General features: G+C 45.8%; 1 pseudogene; it reads right to left on the bottom strand.

The window, feature by feature from the left end:
- Positions 1–1353: 1353 nt before the first annotated feature.
- On the bottom strand, positions 1354–2434 carry LOC100950758 (annotated as a pseudogene).
- Positions 2435–13698: the final 11264 nt, after the last annotated feature.

Raw genomic sequence — 13698 nt, 5'->3', positions numbered from 1 at the left:
AGGCATCTGTAGTGCCAGCTACTTGGGAGGCTGAGGCAAGAGGATCACTTGAGCCCAAGAGTTTGAGGTTGCTGTGAGCTATGATGCCAGAGTAATCCACTGAGACTGACAAAGTGAGACTCTGTCTCAAAACAAAGAAACAAACAAACAAAAAGCTGTAGTAGCAGAGAGAGCATGAATAGAAAGTAAAAGTAACCTGCACAAGTTTCAATGTAACAAAGAGAAATTTTACTTAGGAAGAACAAAGAAAGTTTAGAGCATTTCCAAAGAGAGGTGGAAGTGGGTCCCTCTCAGGATGGGAGAAGAGGTAAGAGAGAGGGAGTGACAAAGGCAGCGCAGCCTCCTCCCACCTCCTTGGCTACATGCCTTGATTGGATTGGCTCCTCTAGAGTTCAACTGAAGTCTGTTACTGTTGTGGATAGTCTGCTAGGGAGACAACCCTTAGTGACATTCCAGTTACCGGAGGTGAGAGCTACAGCTCTCTCACATCTTTTTTTTTTTTTTTGTACACATTTAGTTTTATTGTAACAAAACAACTTGTACACTTTTAACGTTTAAAACTGAGCATCATCTTTCCTTTCCAGTGAAACAAAAAGAATATTAAAAAATAAACAGAACAAAATTATAATAGAGAGTGTCAATTCCAAGTAAGATCCTACAGGTTCTGCTGATTCTCCCATTTGAGTGGCAGGGCTCAAGTCATCATTAGGAGAGAATTTATTTTAAAAGTGTCACCTTAAACTTCAAGGATGTCCATTAAACATCACAATTAAACATGCCAAAGGAGAAGCCATGTTGTCAAAATGCCCACTTAACCCACCCAAACATCTCAAACCCACCCTCTGCTGACCTTCTATACCCCATTTTTTAAAGTTTTTTTTTCTCTTTTTAAACAAGAGAAAGTAGACAGATACATGTTGGTAAATGCTAACTGTCCATATTCACATAGAGACACAGTGTACTCTCTGAGCCCAATATACAGAGAAAGGAGGAAAAAGCTAGAATTCTATGCACTACTACACAGGGGCCTAGCACCCTCCATCTTCCAGCAGAGCGAAGGGAACAGGTTTTTCTTTTTGCCCACAGAGTGCGGTGGTGTTGATTCCATACAGTTTTTTGTTGAGACAGGAGGGGATAAAAATGAATTTGGAACAGAAACGAGTACAGATTCTTTTCCCATTGTATTCTGTTCAAGGTATTTCCCCCCCAAATAAGTTGAGAATCATGGCGTAGAGAAAAGAGACCTCAAGAACAGGGTGACTAAACACAAGAGGAAAAAAGAAAAAAAGACTGCAACTTGCTCCCCGGGACTGGAGAACATTTTTAAAAAAGCTGGAATCCATCAGTGTTCTGTTAGTTGTCTTCCCCTTCATCCTGCTCTTCCCTCTCCCCTTCATCATCATCTTCTTCTTCACCTTCATCCTCATCCCCTTCTTCACCAATATCTTGCAAACCTTCATCATCATCTTCTTCTTCTTCTTCATCATCCATATCAGGAACCAAGTAGTACTGTAATGGATTTGGCCAAATATCATCTTTGATGACCTCTCCTAATTCATCTGCACCTGGCTTGGCACCTGTGGCTCAAGTTGCTAAGGCATCAGCCACATACACCTAAGGTGGTGGGTTCGAATCCAGCCCGGGCGCCAAACAACAATGATGGCTGCAACCAAAAATAAAAAAAAAATAGCCAGGCGTTGTGGCGGGCGCCTGTGGTCCCAGCTACTTGGGAGGCTGAGGCAGGAGACTCGCTTGAGCCCAGGAGTTGGAGGTTGCTGTGAGCTGTGATGCCATAGCACCCTACCCAGGGGGACAGCTTGAGGCTCTGTCTCAAAAAAAAAAGTTCATCTGCACCTGCATCAGAATGGTCAGTAAACTAGGTAAAGAAGCTCTCTGGTTCCTCATGCTGCCTCTTCCTACTGGCTTTATTCTGTGTTTGACTGGAACGTTTCGTCAAATCCTTGCCAGATTTCCATTTGATTTCAGTGGACTTTGAAGATGGATCACTACTCTCGTTCAGATGTAATTCTTTGGAGAGAACTTTATTTTCAAAGTAAGGGTTTTCATCAAAATAAAAATCTATTCTGTACCCTGATTTAATATCTTCAAATTCTGTCACTTCAACTCTGGTCAAATAATGCAGTGTCTCTTCATTCTCCTCCCCAAGCAGCGTAGACACTTGTGGATGGTTGACAAATGGGATTTTGGCGATCAATTCTGACCTCTTCTGAAAAAATGTTTGGCGGAGTTTGTTACATTTCTGTTCTACTTTCAAAATCTCCTCACTGGCTTGTTCACTAAGTCTGTGTATTTCATTGTGTACTGCATCAATATGTTCAACTGCTTCCTGCTGTTCTTTTTCTGAGGTCTCCTCCGCCCGGTGGTGGTTGGAGTTGAGCTCCTTTGTACCGACTTTGGCCGCCGGCGCCGACATGGTGCTGCTCCGCGGCCGCGGGGCGCGGGGAGCCGGCAGGGGAGAGAAGGGAAGGCGACGGGGCGGGCGGGCGGCTTCCCCTCACGCCACACGCGCGGGCGCTCGCTGGGTCCCGCCGCCTCCTCCCGGCGCTCGCTCGGTCGCTCTCCCTCCCCCTCGCTCGCTCGTTCGCGCGCGCTGTCCTCGCGGCCTGAGGACGAGGGAGGGGCTCCTGCTCACGGAGGGGAGGCGGCGGCGGCAGGAGGCTCGGATGGATCCCTCACTGGCGCTCCGCACGCCTGCTCGCTGCTCGCTCTCCCCAGCCGCCTCCTCCTCCACCTCCTCCTCCCCGCCGGCTCTCTCACATCTTGTCTCAATGCTCAAGTCACAACAAAAACTAAGGACAGTTTTTTTCTACTTCAAGGCCTCTGCACTTGTTGTTACCCCTGGACTATTGCTCACTCCCACTTTCATCTCCTTCCTTCCTTATTTATTTTTGTTGTTGTTGTTGAGACAGAGTCCCACCCTATGCCCTAAGCAGAGTGCAATGGCATCATAGCTCACCTCAACCTCAGAGGCCTGCTGTGGGCATCCCACTGCCTCAGCCTACGGAAGCTGCTGGGATTATAGGTGCTTGTCAGAGCACCTGGCTGGGTTTTCATTTTTTTTTTTAATAATCTGTCACCCAGGCTAGAGTGTAGTGGTGTGGTCATAACTCATTGCAGCCTTGAACTCCTTCAAGAAATCTTCCTGTTTCAGCCCTCTGAGAAATTAGGACTACAGTCATATGCCACTATCCCATATAATGTTTAATTTTTTTTGTAGAGATGGGATTCTCTACAAAAAAAAAATTGTGGTCTAGGCTGATCTTCAATGCCTGGCCTCAAGTGATCGTCCTGCCTCAGGCTCCCAAAGTGCTGGGATTACAAGCAGGGGCCACTGTAGCCACTGTGCCCTCCTGGCTCCTGGACACCCTAGTTCAATTAGCTCCCCTTCCTTGCTCCCTGATGTCTCCTGGTGTCCAGTACCCTGCCCCTCTGTCCCAACCCCCACCCCTAACCAGGAGTGCCCATGACAACCAGTGTAGACACAAAGAGGGTGAGTGAGGTCATGGGGTTAAGCATTACTTCTGACAAGTACAGTTCAGGGTACAGAGGTGGACATCAAGACTGGTGCCTATGGTGTGACAAAAGCTCAAGATAGGAGGCTAATGGGAGGTGTCAAGAGGTACCAGTAGGAAGCAGGAACTACAGCAGCCTAGAGTTAAGGAAGATAACAAGTTTGGGGATGCGGTCTGAGTCATATTTTTACAAGATTAGTCTGGAAAAAAGGTAAGTCAGAAACAAATATCTATTTAAATATTGAGTAAGAAAAATCTTTTCTCTGGGGAATATTAAGTCCCTTTAAATGATCAAGGCCAAAAAGGTTGAAAATGACAGCAGGGCCTGGCACAGTGGCACATGCCCGTAACCCTAGCTTCTTGGGAGGCTCAGGCAGGAGGAATGTTTGAGCCCAGAAGTTTGAGGCTGCAGTGAACTATGTTGATGCCACTGCACTCAGGCCTGGACAACACAGTGACGCCATCATCTCTTAAAGAAAAAAAAGTAACAGCAGGCCGCAGTGGCTCACACCTGTAATCTTAGCACTCTGGGAGGCCGAGGTGGATAGATTGCTTGAGCACAAAAGTTTGAGACTAGCCTGAGAGAGGGAGATCCTGTCTCTGAAAATAGGTGCTTATTTTGGTGGGTGCCTGTGGTCCTAGTTACTTGGGAGACTAAGGCAAGAGGATCGCTTGAACCAAAGATTTTGAGGTTGCTATGAGCTATGATGCCATAGCATTCTACTGAGGGCAACAAAGTGAAACTGTGTCTCAAAAAAACAAAACAAACAAACAAAAAATCCAAAATTACTTCTTGAAGCCACTTCCTATGCAGTCCTAACAACAGATAGTCATAAAATGCTACACATTCTGTATAAATGTTTAAATAGCTCAACAATGTATAGCCAATCCATAGTGAGGCAAGAAAGTAAAAGCAGAACTAAAAGAATCTATCCTAGCTGCTCTGTGTAGGCCTCAGCCAAGCCACAGGCGTTTCTGCCGTCTGCAGAAATGTTTCTCCCCTGACTTACTCCGGGCCTAGATTGTAACCTAGTAACTTCCTTGGGTTTCTGTTGCTTTTGGGGCAGGTGGTCCGACCGTCTCAAGGACGCCAGCGAATCTGACCTTCCCCATTGAGCCCGGGACCTTGAGGATGATGTCATGTCTCTCTGTCTTATGACCCTCACATGCACTCCCACCTTGAAAGGTGGATAAAAGAGAGGCAAGAGATTGAGTTCGGGGGCTCGGTTTTGGGAAACACGCTGGTGTCCGAGTACCCCTGGCTGAATAAACCCGCTTCCGCTAATCAACTGGTCCCTGGAGTCTTCTGTCTGTGTCGGTTTCCTGCTACAATATGTAATGTTATTTTTGTAAACCAGTGATTTTATTTTATTTTATTTTATTTTTTTGCCGGGGCTGGGTTTGAACCTGCCACCTCTGGCATATGGGGCTGGCGCCCTACCCTTTTGAGCCACAGGCGCCTCCTGAGTTTTTGTTTTTTTTGAGACTGAGTGGCACCATGTTGCCTTCAGTAGAGTGCTGTAGCATCACAGCTCACAGCAACCTCAAACTCTTGGGCTTAAGCGATTCTCTTACCTCAGCCTCCCAAGTAGCTGGGACTACAGGTGACCTCCACAATGCCCAGCAATTTTTTGGTTGCAGTTGTCATTGTTGTTTAGCTGGCCCAGGCCAGGTTCAAACCTACCAGCCTTGGTGCATGTGGCCAGAGCCCTCATTACTGTGCTACGGCGCGATCCAACCAGTAAGAATTTCTAACAAAAAACTTTGGTAACCACTCTCTTGCCTCATTTGTCCTTTTTTTCTTGAAATACTTGAGCCTTTCTTCTTCCTTTTGTGGTGGCTAAAGAGAAAACTAGAGCCTCTCTTTGTTCTCTGGAGCATTCCTAAGGTAATTTGGAAGGGTGCCCAGGGCTGTAGTTCTTGACCTTTGGGCTTGAATAAACTCTCTTTAAATTAGGTTCTGAACTTTTTTTTTTTTTTTGAAACAGTCTCACTATGTTTCCCTCAGTAGAGTGCTGTGACATCACAGCTCATATCAACTTCAAACTCTTGGGCTTACTCCATTCTCCTGCCTCAGCCTCCCAAGTAGCTGAGACTCAGGTGCCCGCCACAACACCTAGCTATTTTTCGTTGTTGTTGTTGTTGTTGTTGCAGTTGTCATTGTTGTTTAGCTGGCCCCTGGCCAGGCTTGAACCCCGTCAGTCTTGGTGCATGTGGCTGGTGCTGTAACCACTGTGCTATGGTTACTAAGCCAGTTTCTTTTCTTTTCTTTTTCTTTTTTTTTTTTTGAGACAGAGCCTCAAGCTGTCCCTCTGGGTAGAGTGCCGTGGCATCACAGTTCACAGCAACCTCTAACTCCTGGGCTCAAGCGAGTCTCCTGCCTCAGCCTCCCAAGTAGCTGGGACCACAGGCATCTGCCACAACGCCCGGCTATTTTTTGGTTGCAGCTGTCATTGTTGTTTTGGTGGCCGGGGCTGGATTCGAACCCACCACCTTAGGTGTATGTGGCTAGCGCCTTAGCCACTTGAGCCACAGGCGCTGAGCCTACTAAGCCAGTTTCTAAACATTTTGATTATTTTAGGTTGATAATCTGTGTCTGTATTTACATCTATCTATCTCTACATCAATCTGTCTTTTTTTTTTTTTTTTTTTTGCAGTTTTTGGTCAGGGTTAGGTTTAAACCTGCCAGCTCTGGTATATGGGGCCGATGCCCTACTCCTTTGAACCACAGGCACTGCCTATCAATCTGTCTTTATCACTATGTCTTGATTCTAAATCACAAGCACTCTGGTCAGTACACACAAAGACGAAAATATGAGACCAGATGCAGTGGCTCATGCCTGTAATCCCAGGACTCTGGGAGGCTTAGGTGGGTGGACTGCCTGAGCTCATGAGTTCCAGACCAGCCTGAGGCAGAGTGAGACCTGTTCTCTAAAAGTAGCCAGCAGTTATAGCAGGTGCCTGTAGTCCCAGCTACCTGGAAAGCTGAGATATCAGAATGAAGAATCCCAGAGTTTGAGGCTGCTGTGAGCTAACATGCCGTAGCACTCTACCAAGGGTGACAAAGTGAGACTCTGTTGAAGAAAAAGAAGGAGGAGGAGGAGGGAGAATACGAGGAGGAGGAGGAGGAGGAGAAAGTATGGTACAAACAGAACCAAATTAAAAAATGAGAGCCGGGCATGGTGGTGAATGTCTGTGGTCCCAGCTACTCAAGAGGCTGAGGCAGAGTATTGCTTAAATTCAGGAGTTGGAGACCTCAGGGAGCTATGATTGTGACACTACTCTAGCGGCAGCAGTCAATCAAAGTCCAGTCTCTAAAACAAAAAAAGTCATATCAGACCTATGTTGTCCTTTTCCTTTTTTTTTTTTTTCTGAGACAGTCTCATTCTGTCATCCTGAATAGAGTGTTGGGTAGAGTGCTGCAGCGTCACAGCTCACAGCAACCTTAAACTCCTGGGCTCAAGAGATCCTCTTGTCTCAACCTCCTAAGCAGCTGAAACTACAGTTGCCTGACACAACACCCGCTAGTTTTTTTTCTTTCTTTCTATTTTTGTTTTCTTATTTAAAATTCTTTTTATTTAAAAATTGAGATTAGGCTGGGTATGGTAGTTCATGTCTGTAATCCTAACACTCTGGGAAGCTAAGACAGGAGGACCTCCTGAGGTCAGAAGTTTGAGACCAGCCTGAGTAAGAGTGAGACCTTATATATATCAAAAATAGAAAAATAAGCTGGGTATGGTGGCAGGCAGCTGCTTTCTTTCTATTTTTAGTAAAGAAACCTCTCGCTCTTGCTCAAGCTGATCTTGAGTTCCTTTCCTCAAGCAATTTGCTGGTCTCACCCTCCCAGAGTGCTAGGATTACTGGCATGAGCCACTAATCCTACCCCCACCCCACTTTCTTTCTTTCTTTTTTCTTTTGAGACAGAGTGAGACTCGGTCACCCTGGGATAGTGCCATGGCATCGTCAAAGCTCACAGCAACCTCAAACTCTTGAGCTCAAGCGGTCCTCGTGCCTCAGTTTCCCCAGTAGCTGGGACTCGAGGCGCCCGCGACAATGTTTAGCTAATTGTTTTTCCTATTTTATTAGAGACAGGGGTCTCACTCTTGCTCAGGTTGGTCTCCAACTCCTGAGCTCAAGCCTCTTTCTTCGGCTTCCTAGAGTGCTTGGATTACAGGCGTGAGCCACCGCGCCTGGCCTGATACTTCCCTTTTAAAACAGGGTCGGGGAAGTGATGTGAGCAAGGAAGCTCTGGGAACGTTGTGTGACGCAGCCGCCTTTTCAGAACTTTTTGACCTGTCCACTGCTGCCCCCGCGTGGTCACAGGAAGACGAGCAGCATCTTTTGGGGTATCCCGTTTCTTATCTAATTAACAAATAAATGTTCCCTCCAGCTCCCTGTGTACTGGGCCTGTGCAGGGTGTGGAGGATCCTACACTATCCAGCCAGAGATTGCCTCATCGGAATTCCTGAGGGCAGGATGAGGGGGATATACAGGATTGAGAAGTTGTAGGATAAGTGATGAGCTGCCAGCTGCTTGGGAAATTGCAAACCAAGTCTGCTCTGGAGGGATTCTCAGAGGGTCTTCAGGTAGCCCTGAGCAAGAACCAGGGTAACGTCTTGTTAAGCCAACCCTGGCTGGGATGGGGGTCTGCCTCACTCCCAATGAGCTATATGGCTTGCTGCCCACTGGGGTCCCATCAGTCAGCATCTGTGAGCTGCATGGATGTTCCCATCTTCTGGGTGTCATTGGAGTGATCAGCTTCCCCCATGCCTGTCCTGATGGGACAGGTGGGACACAGAGGAGGTGAAGTATGCACTTACAGTGGGAGGGTGGTACACAGAGTGAGTGACTGATTTCCTACTTGGAGAATGGGAGGACAGGATGGTTGTGGAGGTTCAGGCTGGTGGTTTGGAGGATAGCATGATGGGAACAGAGCTGTTACCTATTGTCATCTGCTGACACCCATTCAGTCTGGTAGATTCCTGGTGGGTTGGTAATCTCAAGTGCAAGGTGGTGTGTTGGGGCCGGTAGGCTTAGTGCCTGTGAGGGCTGCTTTCTCCCAGCACTCACTTGATCAATACACATAACTGTTGCTCTAGATTAGTCATGCTGCCCCCAACCCCATGTCCTCTCCCTAGTTCTACCAGCTCTATCTACCAGTGTAGAAACATTTATCTGTCTCCAACATCATGGCACAGCAACTGATTGCTTCCCTGCTGTGGCCATTGCTGAGCTAGTTTGTATAGCAGGAAGGTGATCCCCACCCAAGTCTTACCTTACTTGGCCTTCCTTTTCATCCCCACACATGCCAACTGACACCATGGTTAATGATCTCTCTATCCACTCCAGCTCCTGTGCCTCTGTCCTGGGTATATGTCAGCACCTGGGAAGAGCAGGCTAAGAAGTTCTGGTGTACTTCCTGCAGTAAGGCTATCAGTGGGCACAGGAGAATGAGTCGATCAATGGGCAGGAGTAAACTGTACCCAAAGCAGTGAAGTTGCCCTCCAAGTACCAACTCAGCTGTGAGCTTCACAATGACCTACCTCAGGGCAAGGACACCTATGGGCATGCTTCTGTCCACTTCCTTTGCTGAGAATTCATTTTCGTCTGCCCAGGATTTTTTTTTTTTCTTATAAATAGGATCTTGTTCTCCTACCCAGACTGGAGTGCACTGGCCTGATCATAGCTCACTGCAGCCTCCACTCCCAGGCTCAAATGATCCTCCTGCTGCAGCCTTCCTAGTAGCTGGAACTACAGGTGTGCCACCACACCCAGTTAACTTTTCTATTTTTTCATGGAGATGGGAATCTCACTATGCTGTCCAGGTTGGTCTCAAACTCCAGGCTTCATGCAATCCTCTTGCCTCAGCCTCCTGAGCAGCTGTGACTACAAGTGACGATTATAACACCTGGCTAATATTTCAGTTTTTAGTAGAGGCAGGGTCTCACTCTTGCTCAGACTGGTTTCCCACTCCTAAGCTTAATCCTCCCACCTTGGCCTCCCAGAGTGCTACCATTACAGGTGTCAGCCACCATGTCTGGTCTATCTGGGAATTTGTTAATATCTCACTTATTATTATTTTTTTGAGACAGAATCTCATTCTAGCACCCTGAATAGTATGCCATGGCACTTTATAGCTTATCGCTATAAGCACTTATAGCTCACAGCAACCTCAAGTTTTTGAGTTCAAGTGATTCTCTTGCCTAAGTTTTTCTATTTTTAGTAAAGTTGGGGTCTTGCTATGGCTCAGGCTAGTCTCAAATTCCTGAGTTCAAGCAATCCGTCCACTTCAGCCTCCCAGAGTACTAGGATTACAGGTATGAGCCACTGCGTGGGGCCTCTCACTCACCCTCAGCGTCACAGCTCATAGCAACCTCAAACTCTTGGGCTCAAGCAATTCTCTTTCCTCAGGTTCCCGAGTAGCTGGGACTACAGACACTCGCCACAGCTTCTGGCTATTTTTAGAGACAAGGTCTTGCTTTGGCTTAGGCTGGTCTCAAACTCATGAGCTCAGGGGATCCACCTACTTGAGCCTCCCATAGTACTAGGATAACAGGGGTGAGCCACCACGTTCCTGGCCCTCTCACTTTTTCTTTTGAGACAGAGTCTCAAACTGTCCCCTGGGTAGAGAGCCATGTAGTCACAGCTCATAGCAACCTCCAACTCTTGGGCTTAAGTGATTCTTTTGCCTCAGCCTCTCAAGTAGCTGGGACTATAGGCACCCACCACAACGCCTGGCTACTTTTTTTATTTGTCGTTGTTGTTGCAGTTGTCATTCTTGTTTTAACTGGCCTGGGCTGAGTTTGAACCTGCTAACCTAGGTGTATGTGGCTGGCGCCCTATCCACTGAGCTACGGGCGCCATCCCTCTCACTTATTTTTTATGGATGGTTTTGCTGGATATAGGATTGTCAGTTGACAGTTCATTCTTTTTCTTTCACTGCTTGAAATATATCAAACTATTACTGGTGTCTGAGATTTCTTTCTTCCTTTCTTTCTTTTTTTTTTTTTTTTGAGACAGGGCCTCAAGCTGTCCCCTTGGGTAGAGTGCCATGGCATCACACCTCATAGCAACCTCCAACTCCTGGGCTCAAGTGAGTTTCCTGTCTCAGCCTCCCAAGTAGCTGGGACCACAGGTGCCCGCCACAATGCCTGGCTATTTTTTGGTTGCAGGCCATCATTGTTGTTTTGGCAGCCTGGGCTGGATTCGAACCTGCCACCTTAGGTATATGTGGCTGGCGCCTTAGCCACTTGAGCCACAGGCGCTGAGCTGTGTTTGAGATTTCTTATAAGAAATATGGTTGATAATTTCATTGAGGATTACTTATATGTGATGAGTTGCTTCTCTCATGCTGCTTTGAAGATTCTCGTTGTCTTTTGACAGTTTTACTATAATGTGTCTCACTGTAGGTCTCTAAATTTATCCTACTTTGGGTTAGTTAAGATTTAGGGATTTATAGATTTTTTTTTTCTAACTTCATGACAGTAGGGTACTTTTCAGGCATTATTTGCTCAAACAGTCTTTTTGCCCTCTTTCTCTCTGTTCCTTCTGGGACATCCACATATATATGTTTGTGTTCTTGGTGGCATACTACGGATATCTTAGGCTCACTTCACTTTCCTTCACTTGTTTTTCTTTTCTTTTTCTTTTTTTTTTTTTTTTTTTTTTGCAGTTTTTTCTTTCTGGCTGGGGCTGGGTTTGAACCCACCACCTCCAGCATATGGGGCCAGTGCCCTACTCCTTTGAGCCACAGGCGCCGCTCCCTTCACTTGTTTTTCTACAGTATTAATACTCAATAATTTAAATGGCTTTAATCTAAAGTTTACTGATTCTTCTATCTTCCTGTGTCTGCTATCAACCCATCTAGTAATTTTTTTATTTCAATTATTGTACTTTTGCTTGCCTGAGGATTTCCATTTTATATATTTTCTCTTTACAATTTATTTTTATTAATACTCTCATTTTTTACACATCTTTTTACACAATGTCTTTGTCCATTTGTCCATATTTTCCTTTAGATCTTTGAGAGTATTCAAGATACTTTTTTTTTTTTTTTTGAGATAGAGTCACTCTCCATAGCCCAGGCTAGAATGCCATAGCATTATCATAGTTCACAGCAACTTCAAACTCCTGGACTCAAGCAACCCCCTTAATCAGCCTCTTTAGTAGCTGGGACTACAGGAATGCACTGCTAGGCTAATTTTTCTACTTTAATAGAGATAGGGGTCTCACTCTTGCTCAGGCTGATCTTGAACTCTTGAGCTCAAGCAATGTACCTGACTGGGCCTCCCAGAGTTCTAGGATTACAGGTGTGAGCCACTGTGCCTGGCATCAAGATTAATTTTTTTTTTTTTTGAGATAGAGCCTCAAGCTGTCCCCCCTGGGTAGAGTGCTGTGGCATCACAGCTCACAGCAACCTCCAACTCCTGGGCTCAAAAGAGTCTCCTGCCTCAGCCTCCCAAGTAGCTGGGACCACAGGCACCCAACACAATGCCCATCTATTTTTTACTGGTTACAGCTGTCATTGTTGTTTGGTGGGCCTGGGCTGGATTCGAACCTGCCACCTTAGTATACATGGCTGGCACCTTAGCCACTTGAGCCACAGGTGCTGAGCCACAAGATTCATTTTTAAGAGTTTTTATCTGTATATGTTAAGATACACTCTGACATCTGCATCTTCTTAAGGACGGTTTCTGTCAAAGCAGTATGTTTACATGAATGAGCCAAATTTTCCTGTTACTTTGTCTGCCTCGGGATGTTCTTTGGAAAGTAGAAATGTGAATATTTTAATGATAAGACTGGGCATGTAGATGTGATAAATTTGGAAATCAGACCCCCTATAGTTGGCTGATTTTTATTTACTTATGTAAAAATTGTTTGTTGAGTGTCACTATACTGAGGAATAGACTGCAGTGTAAACTTAAGTTCTTCTCAGGTCTCTTCTTTTTTGCACCTTTCCGTGGGCACCTATGGTAACTCTGTAATTTTCATTGTATATGTGTTTGCTTTTGTATAACCCAAGCTTCAATGTCTGGCTCCCAGGATGAAAAGAAGTTAAGGAAAAATATAAAAATCATCAGCCTTGGGGCGGCGCCTGTGGCTCAAAGGAGTAGGGCATCGGCCCCATATGCCGGAGGTGGGGGGTTCAAACCCAGCCCCAGCCAAAAACTGCAAAAAAAAAAAAAATCATCAGCCCTTTCTATCACTTGGCAGACACAACTGGCCTTTTATTTATTTTTTTTTTTAGGAGGAAAAGGACCTTCTACCAAAGGGGGAAGATGCAACAACAAATGGCCACTCACCTTTCTGCATCTCTTTGATTAGAAGCAACTATTAACAAGCAGGGGACAGGTCCCCAATATTTGGATGACACGGTTCCTTTTTGCCCATCCTGGCTCCAAAAGCTGCATGAAAACTGCTGGTGGAACTCATACATAGCTGCCTGCTATGGAGCTGGGAGGGCAGGGTGGGTAGCTGCTATTGAACTAAGACTTGAAATTGACCAAAATTAACTACAATTTATCAACCAATCCCAATACTTTTGCTGGAAGTCAAAAAATTTCAATATACCCCACAGTTCCAAAATAGCTACATCAGTCAGTTCCTGACAGTGGAATCGTTTTCTAACTTGTTTCCCCCAAAATTAGACCTACCCCTAAAATAAGCCCTAGCAGGATTTCTACGCATTTGTTAAATATAAGCCCTACCCTGATAGTAAGACCTAGTGATGGGCGTGGGTATGCAGCATATCTGCATAGCCACACCCTGCATTTCAGTGTAGAGCGGTAAGGAAGACTGGGATACCTTTTATCTGCCACAGCTCCTTTCTGCGAGCCATTTGCACTTGTGCAGGTGTGCTTATGGTAACTGGGGTCACAGGCATCCTATTGCGCACGTGCGAACCGCTAGGGGAAAGGAGTTCACGCATCACTAGCGCCAGCCCCACCAACAAAGTCGACTCCCCCTGTCAAGTTCCAGAAGAAAATGACTTAACTGTATTTGAATAAACGTAGATTGTTGTATTATCCTTAATAAAAATAAGACATCCCCTGAAAATAAGTCCTAGTGTGTCTTGAGAAAAAATAAATATAAGACAGTGTCTTATTTTTGGGGAAACACGGTAGATGGGAAGACAAATTGTTCAGTAATTCCCAGTCTGCCATGC

This window comes from Otolemur garnettii, unplaced genomic scaffold, assembly GCF_000181295.1.
Source record: "Otolemur garnettii isolate 467f Iridium unplaced genomic scaffold, OtoGar3 scaffold00127, whole genome shotgun sequence".
Lineage (NCBI taxonomy): Eukaryota > Metazoa > Chordata > Mammalia > Primates > Galagidae > Otolemur > Otolemur garnettii.
This window is presented reverse-complemented; position numbering and strand designations above follow the sequence as displayed.